Source organism: Myxocyprinus asiaticus, chromosome 50, assembly GCF_019703515.2.
Source record: "Myxocyprinus asiaticus isolate MX2 ecotype Aquarium Trade chromosome 50, UBuf_Myxa_2, whole genome shotgun sequence".
Lineage (NCBI taxonomy): Eukaryota > Metazoa > Chordata > Actinopteri > Cypriniformes > Catostomidae > Myxocyprinus > Myxocyprinus asiaticus.
In genome coordinates this window covers 14,705,058-14,714,580 of record NC_059393.1, presented here as the reverse complement: position 1 = coordinate 14,714,580, position 9,523 = coordinate 14,705,058, and positions in this window count along the sequence as shown.

Sequence of the window (9,523 nt, the reverse complement as noted above, 5' to 3'; positions counted from 1 at the left end):
CTGAGCTTGGCAGAATGGAGTCACTGTTCACATTCATTATAAGCCCAAAAAAATACTTTTTAAAATTTTTCCTTTTGTATCACAGGTTTGGAGGACATTAGAACGACATTGGAGCACATGCTCTCTGGGCTACTTTAGATCATCTTCTGAGGCTTTGTCTAGCCAGCTTTGGGCTTTTTTCCCAAATTGCTTGTTACAGAAGTGATTGATTAAATGAGCCTTCCTTGCCATGCCTGACTGACACATGGTAATTGTGAGCCCTCTTCTCAGAGAGCGGAGACTGCGCAATTGACGTGAAAGTAGGGCAGAGCTGAGAAATATCGTCACTTTAGCTTTTCTATCTTCCTCCTCTTTTGTTCATTATTTTAGAGTTTTATTTCATCACACTATAATGGGACACTCTGACTGAGGCTTGTTTTTTTAGATGCGGATGCATTCAAGAGAATAAAGATGCCTGAAATCACTCGTGCTAGAAAGCCTTTCTGAATCACAGAGCCCTCGCATCTTGGTTGATCATAGTTGCGCTTCCACTCAGCTCGAGTAGGTAGGGGTGTGGGGGAGAAAATAGCAGTGGTGTGAAAAAGTGTTTGCCCCCTTCCTGATTTCTTATTTTTTTGCATGTTTGTCACACTTAAATGTTTCAGATCATCAAACAAGTTTCAATATTAGTCAAAGATAACACAAGTAAACACAAAATGCAGTTTTTAAATGAAGGTTGTTATTATTAAGGGAAAACAAAATCCAAACCTACATGGCCCTGTGTGAAACAGTGTTTGCCCCACCTGTTAAAACATAACTTAACTGTGGTTTATCACACCTGAGTTCAATTTCTCTAGCCACACCCAGGCCTGATTACTGCCACACCTGTTCTCAATCAAGAAATCACTTAAATAGGACCTGCCTGACAAAGTGAAGTAGACCAAAAGATCTTCAAAAGCTAGACATCATGCCGAGATCCAAAGAAATTCAGGAACAAATGAGAAAGAAAGTAATTGAGATCTATCAGTCTGGAAAAGGTTATAAAGCCATTTCTAAAGCTTTGGGACTCCAGAGAACCACAGTGAGAGCCATTATCCACAAATGACGAAAACATGGAACAGTGGTGAACCTTCCCAGGAGTGGCCAGCCGACCAAAATTACCCCAAGAGCGCAGCGACGACTCATCCAAGAGGTCACAAAAGACCCCACAACAACATCCAAAGAACTGCAGGCCTCACTTGTCTCAGTTAAGGTCAGTGTTCATGACTCCACCATAAGAAAGAGACTGGGCAAAAATGGCCTGCATGGCAGAGTTCCAAGATGAAAACCACTGCTGAGCAAAAAGAACATTAAGGCTCGTCTCATTTTTGCCAGAAAACATCTTGATGATCCCCAAGACTTTTGGGAAAATACTCTGTGGACTGATGAGACAAAAGTTGAACTTTTTGGAAGGTGTGTGTCCCATTACATCTGGCGTAAAAGTAATACCGCATTTCAGGAAAAGAACATCATACCAACAGTAAAATATGGTGGTGGTAGTGTGATGGTCTGGGGCTGTTTTGCTGCTTCAGGACCTGGAAGACTTGCTGATAAATGGAACCATGAATTCTGCTGTCTACCAAAAAATCCTGAAGGAGAATGTCCGGCCATCTGTTCGTGACCTCAAGCTGAAGCGAACTTGGGTTCTGCAGCAGGACAATGATCCAAAACACACCAGCAAGTCCACCTCTGAATGGCTGAAGAAAAACAAAATGAAGACTTTGGAGTGGCCTAGTCAAAGTCCTGACCTGAATCCTATTGAGATGCTGTGGCATGACCTTAAAAAGGCAGTTCATGCTCGAAAACCCTCCAATGTGGCTGAATTACAACAATTCTGCAAAGATGAGTGGGCCAAAATTCCTCCACAGCGCTGTAAAATACTCATTGCAAGTTATCGCAAACGCTTGATTGCAGTTGTTGCTGCTAAGGGTGGCCCAACCAGTTATTAGGTTTAGGGGGCAATCACTTTTTCACACAGGGCCATGTAGGTTTGGATTTTGTTTTCCCTTAATAATAACAACCTTCATTTAAAAACTGCATTTTGTGTTTACTTGTGTTATTTTTGACTAATATTTAAACTTGTTTGATGATCTGAAACATTTAAGTGTGACAAACATGCAAAAAAATAAGAAATCAGGAAGGGGGCAAACACTTTTTCACACCACTGTAGCTAGTCACTCCCTTTTTTAAAAACTGTTGAGGTTTTCATTTTCAAGCGCCATCGAAGTTCCTCTCAGAGCCCTTGAGAAATCTTGAGAGGGAGCGTCGTCAGCAAAGAGCCAGTGTCACATTTGTAAATGAAAGGAGTTTGTGGGCAGCATTACAGAATAATAAATGTAATTGAATGGTCAGGCCTCAGCTTGGTCACTGTCCTAATAAATATGGAGATAAGCCCATTCTTCAGGCTGCAAGTAAATAATTGAATTTCCTCCTGGACTTCTGGGATTTGGACTTCAACAGTATAGGTGTGACAGCCAAGGGAGTGATGCAGCATTCAAGAAGTGTTGTTAAAATATTTGATTCCCTTTCCAGCTCACGAAATAATCAAGACTGTGAAGAAGGCTGCTATTGAGTGCATTAGCCTGGGTCACGGCAGATAGCATTTATCATTGACACCTTTTGGCAGGAAAGCTAAGTAGCTTCAAGTTAAGTCTTGATTTTTGAATGACTATGAGTATCTGCTGTGAAGTGCGCAATCATATTAAGCTATGCCTGTCCTCTCCTGATGGATCTCCTTCACATGATCCACTTATGTCAAAGTATATACCGTCTGGGTATCTGCCATCCCTCTAAAGAGCGTTGCTCTATCTTCCCTTAAAAAGATCCCTCAGGCTCACGTGTCGGATTAAGGTTTGAACTCGCAGCCTGTCTGGGGGTTGAGATAGGAGCATTTAACATGAGTGGGTGGGTGTGTGAATGCATATGTGTGTATTAAAATTAATTACACAGCTCTCTGGAACACTTGATTCTAATTGATCAATTCTGGGCATTTGAGCATTCTGGGGTCAAATATCTTTATTACACAGCTTTCGAATGATGAATGATGTAAATTCAAATAAAAAAACTATAGGTAAATATAAAATTGTTGATTTAAAGTTGTTGTTAATTGCAACTTTTAGGTTATACTGTATATGGAAACTGTATCTGCATGATTTTATGCATTGCACTGCTGTCACATGATTGGCTGATTAGATAATAGTTTGAGAGTGTTGGGAGACCGACTCGATTGCATCATTCACAGTGCGTAATGGAAGTGGGCAGTGGCTACAGAGCTCTTTTGCCATGGTTTGTTTGCAGTGATTCTCTGATTGGTGGATTTTTCTCTGTAGGTTCATGGGTAGTGTAGTTATTCACCACAAATTCCACTATTGAATAGTATTTGTTATAAATAAAGGTCTGTCTTTAAAGGTTTATAAGTTACCGTTAAAAACCATACTCTTATGGGGGAAAAATGAATGGGATTTTATCTGGAACCAAACTGTTGCGCTCTAACACACCTCTTTGGAATACTTGATTTTTAGACAATAGTTTGAATTTTTTAGCTAAAATTGGTCTGTGCTTACCAAAATGCAAAAAAAACCACCTGTGGCCAAAGCGGTAAATGCTGTTGGCCATATGGCTTGTGTGAGCTCCATTTCCCAGTTGAAATGTCCACAAAGGGGTGCCAAAAGTGAATCGTGAAACAAGTTATTTTCAGTTGTACAGATTGTAATACAGTGAAGAGGAATGCTTATTTTATAAACTCTACCATACCCAACCCAACCCAAACCAAACTAAACACCAAACCTAGACCTAACCATCAGTGGATTTAAAATGTAAAATGCAGCCTCCAAATCGCAGTCGTCACTGATTACGTGAAAGCAATTGCTTCCTTGTATCAACAAGGATCTGAACCCAGGTCTCCCAAGCTGCTAATGCAATGTGCTTCAGTTGCACCATAGGGGAAGGTGAACACACTGCAGCCGATGCAAATATGTCTGATAGGAGATGCCGCTTGTTGGTGAGTCGGCATAATGAGGCTGATCCTTGGGAAACCGGAACTCTCAGAAACAGCATGCCGACTTCCCTTGTGATCATGTTGTGATTTTAACTGGTTAAACAAGCATTCTGGGGCCAAATGTTTTTGTTTTTTACATGGCTTTCTGAAATATTGACTCTCATATCTCATAAGACAACATATCGATTCTGTGCTCTCTCATGTTGATTCTCTCTATTTTCATATCAGTGCAAGTTGGAATAGCTAATTGGTACCGACTTGCAACTCAAAATGGTTTGTTGACTGCAGAAAAATGGCCTTGTAGAACTTCCGTATTAACTTTACTATATACAGTATGTGTGTGTGTATATATATATATATATATATATATATATATATATATATATACAGTATATATGGTGAGCATAAACCCATTCATAGATAAAAGTTCAGGAGGATGAAGTTACAGCAAGAAAGAGAAAACACTGTGTGGAAGAATAAGGAACCGGTAAGAGATACAAAGAGCTAGATGAGAGAGAACTTAAAATAGAGGATGGTGTTACATTATAGCTAAATAGGTTAGCTAACTAGTTCATAGAAAAATTAACTTGAATTGCCAGGGTTTATTTTGCGATAATAACTGCCTGGCTGTGTATTATATCTTACATAATGACAGCTATGACAGTATATGTGTCTGTTTTCCCAGGCAATCGATTTCCTATATATCGGAACTATTTTTACATCATTCACATCACTGTGCAGTCTCTTAATTCTCACATAACAAAATAATTTCAACCCAAAACAATATTTCATGTCCTTTTTATTTATGTATTTGGTAAGTAGTTGTGTAATAAGCTTCACGTCATGGTCCTGATCACTCTGTTGGGGTTTATTTTGCGATAATGGCCAGCCAACTGTACATTATCCCTTACATATATTAAAGTGTGTGTTTGTCCAGCTAGTCGCGATTCCTGCGGTTCCCCTCCAACTCCCTAATCAGTCATTAATGAGAAACAATTAACCATCTTAATACTCCCTGCCAGCTCAAACAGGCCTAATGAAAGGTCACAGGCAGGAGGTTTGGTGTATTAACTTCCTGTCCTGTAGACCAGTATTTCCCGACCATTTTGTCTTACTGTATGTGCCACCACAGTCCCACCAGTAAGGCTCAACTACTCTTACATTGGCACTGTAACAAGGTTCTTAAGATGGGCATGGAGGACGCGGGAACCAGCTGAATGGTCAATGTAAATCTTTAATCCAAAAGAACTTAAACATAGCATAAACTGTAAAACAAACAAAGACGCACACAGACAGCTTTGTGCGTCTCCCTCTCATTTGATGTCACAAAAGTAGGAAAGAGTGCTTTACTGAAGGTGTAAATGAGGCAGGTAAAGAACTCTGTTGCAGAAATGTACCTTTGTCTGGAATCTTAAAGGGATAGTTCACCCAAAAATTTAAATTGTCTTATCATTTACTGCCTAGAAATTCTTCTCCCTGCCTACTAGTGGGTGATATGCATGAAGAATATGAATCAACAAAAACACAAGAAGAAGAATGTGAAAAAAAAGTTAAAGTGGAGATTGACTGAGCAGTGAGGAGAATTTATGACAAAAAATTACTTCAATATTGATCTGTTTCTCACCCACACTTATCATGTCATATCTGAATACATGGATTTAACCACTGGAGTCATGTGGATTACTTTTATGCTGCCTTTATGTGGATTTTGGAGCTTCCAAAATTTGGCACGCATTCACTTGCATTGTATGGACCTACAGAGCTGAAATATTCTTCATGTTGAGCAGATAAAAGAAAGTCATACACATCTGGGATTCCAGGAGGGTGAGTAAATCATGAGAGAATATTCATTTTTGGGTGAACTATCCCTTTAAGCATGATTCAGTTCCTCCCTTTGTGTGGTGTCCTTATGCATTGTATACACTGCAGTTGCTCCCCTGTCATGCATACAACAAAAAAAAACTTACAAATATTATTTTTTGTTTTTTAATGCATTAAAAGTTACCTCAATGTTTTAAGTCATTAAAGTTAAATTGCCCAAAAATAATATTTATAGCGAGTATGGACATGGATTAAATAACTCGAGTCCTATGGATTAGGCTAATTTTATGCTGCCTTTATTTCCTTTTTGGAGCTTGAAGGTTTTGGACCCCACTGACTTGCAATGTATGGACAAAAACACATCCTATATCCTTAAAAAATATGTATTTTTGTTCCGCAAAAGAAAGAAAGTCATATAAGTTTCAGGCAGCATGAGAGTGAGTAAATGATGAGATAATTAACACTTTTGGGTGAAATCTCTTTAATTAAAAAATTAGATTCATTGTTTTTAATTGTTTTATTAACAGCACTATATGGTTATTTTAAAGTCATTTTAAAGTAATTTCTGTTTTTATAGGTTTAACAAAGCAAAATCTAAATCTTTCCAAGTTGCCCCATAAAACCTGTCATTACTGGTTCGAAATCACTGTTGTAGACAGTCGAGATACTTTCATTTAACTTTTTCACATGTTCCTGCCCCCCCACCCCCTCAATTCCTGGTACTTTCACATCAAAGTTCCCTCATTAACACAAAAGTTGGTCCCTCCCTTATGTTTTATCCTAACTAGATGGCAGACGGATTTCATAATTCATCGTTTCGTTGAATCTCAATGATAGCAGTGCTGTAGAGAAGCCTATAAATGAATCATGGTATAGGGTTTCATAAGAATAAGGCAAGTCATTTTTAGTACTAAAAGACTACTGGCCACCCGACTGGCCCCCTCAACCACCTTATTAAATTAATTTTATCTTTCAGTAATAATTGAAATATCTACATGTATGATCAAACATGAACCAAACACTTGACGTCAGTTATGAATTTTTTATGGTCATCCCCCACTTTGAGAAGGTGGCGGAGAAGAAATTGTCCAGAAACTTTGTTGCATGTATCATCAACATGGCTGATTGTAATGTGCAAAAGTGAACAAGATTTCAGAACTATGGCTGTCTCCTTAAAAAATAATGAAAAGAGCCTATTTTAAATTAATCAAACAATTTAATGCAAAGGTCATCAACAGGTAGTGCAAAGATTGGGGGAAATAAAAAAAATGCTGATCAATTTGAGCGTGAACACATTTCCCTTTTGCGCTACTGACAGCGTGTTGTGTGAGCAACCTCCAAGACACAGGTTCTGGTGCTGTGAAAACCAGGAAGTAATTGCATTCACATAAACAATGGTGAAAGCAATTCAGAGGTTGCATTTTTGCTCTAAAATTCAATTTTTACTCGACTGATGGTTAGGTTTAGGTTTGGGGTTTGGGTTATGGGGTAGAGTTAACAAAATATGCATTCCTGTTGACTATTACGTCATTTACTACTAAAAATACAACATGCTTTTGGCGCCACTCTGTGGACATTTCACCCGGAAACTGGAGCTCTCACGTACCCATATGTTCACAACACTTCCAGCTTCGGCCACTGGGGGCAGTTATTGGAATTTTGGTAAGCACAGACCGATTTCAGCAGTGAAACTTTCGACCCACTGTTGCTGATTAACTGTGTGATCAGTCTGCGTAAAGTATGGTATCTTTAGGGAAAAAGCTTATAATACTTGAAGCTTTAAAATAATACTTAACTTTTTACAAAATGTTAATATTTTCTTTATGTAATAATACATTCTAAATAGTACTGTACTGGTTATTATAGAGTAGTAAATAAATAATACACCACTAGTGTTAATTGTTCTGGCAATAATCATTTTTACTTGGCATTACATAGGCAAGAAATCATTCACAGACCTGAAGCAAATGTTGATTTTCCTTAACAACCCATCTGCAGCTTTACAGTTGCATAGCCTATAAGCTTTAAAGGAATAGTTTGCCCAAAAACGAAAATTCTATTATCATTTACCCACCCTCGTATGACTAATTTTTGGGTGAACTATCCCGTCATGCTATAGCCTTTTCAGTGTGCCACCGATTGTCAGTGTCCCAATCTTTTTTGGAGGTTCCACTAGTCCTTAAGTGGTGGTCCTCAATTTGCATTCATTGAAAAAATGGCACGACCATGCAATATCTTCAAACAATGGCCACACATCAAAATAGCTGGGTTTCTATCTAAATGTTTCACATTTTTTAAGCGCATTTCTAAAAATGTGACTTAAGAAAATATGAATCAGTGTGCGTTTCCATCCACTGCATCATGTGTATTATCTTGAGGAAGCCGGCTTGTCAACATGGAGATGCTGAATGACCTTCTTGTTTCTGGGAGAGTTTTATTTGCAGGATTGGAGCAATTGTACCTTGTTTAATTAAATGCTGCTAAGAGACACCACAGAATAAGTGTAATATCTGATATAATGAGGCTGAAATGGATGCCCACACGCCACAAGTCTCCACATGCCTGGGGGCACCCGCTCTCAAAACTGTTCTGGTGGATTGTGAGGATCCACTTTATCGACCAGCTGTGGGTTAAACACTTCCGAATGACAAGGGGTATGTGCCAAGGTTGGACCTTTTGTTTTGGCCAGTCACATCAAGCTATCACACACTCATAACACATGCACGAATGGTCAAAACACATCATCGTTTTACAAATAAACTGTTTCCATCACCTTAAAGGATAGTTCACCCAAAAATGAAAATTCTCTCATCATTTACTCACTCTTATGCCATCCCAGATGTGTATGGCTTTCTTCTGCTGAACTCAAATGAAGATTTTTAGAAGCATTTCTCAGCTCTTTTGGTCCATACAATGCAAGTGAATGGGTGCCAAAATTTTGAAGTTCCAAAAATCATATAAATCAGCATAAAAGTAATCCAGTGGTTAAATCAATATCTTCAGAAGCGTGTTATAGGTGTGGGTGAGAAACTGATCACTTTCACATTCTTCTTCTTGTGTTTTTGGTGATTCACATTCATGCATACCGCCCCCTACTGGGCAGGGTGAAGGTGAACATTTTGGCACCAATTCACTTGCATTTTATGGACCTACAGAGCTGAGACATTCTTATAAAAATCATAATTTGTGTTCTGCAGAAGAAAGTCACACAAAATCATGATTGGTTGAACTATTTCTTTAATGCACATTTTTTCTAATGTGAAACTCTATAAAATCCACCCCCTCCTAGCGCATTCAATTTTAAGTGCATTTAGAAAGTTAATTCACATATCAAGCGTTTTCATTCAGGATTTCTTATGCGCAATTTTAAATAAAAATAGTTGGATGGAAACCCAGCTAATAATGTTACATATTGTGTTGATTGCCATTTGAAAAAATTCTAATAAAATTATTTCTCTATAGTATGCATTCTATTTTATTAAAGAAAATTCTAGGTTCAGTTCAAGTTAAGCTCAGTCGACAGCATTTGTGGCATAATTTTGACAACCACAAAAATTAATTCGATAATTATTTTCTTAAAAAAAAAAAAAGATCTTGGCTACAGTGAGGCACTTCGGGCCAAATCTGAAAATTTTAAAGGACTTACTGTTTCAAAAGTTTAGTCACAAGACTTAAACAATATGTGTA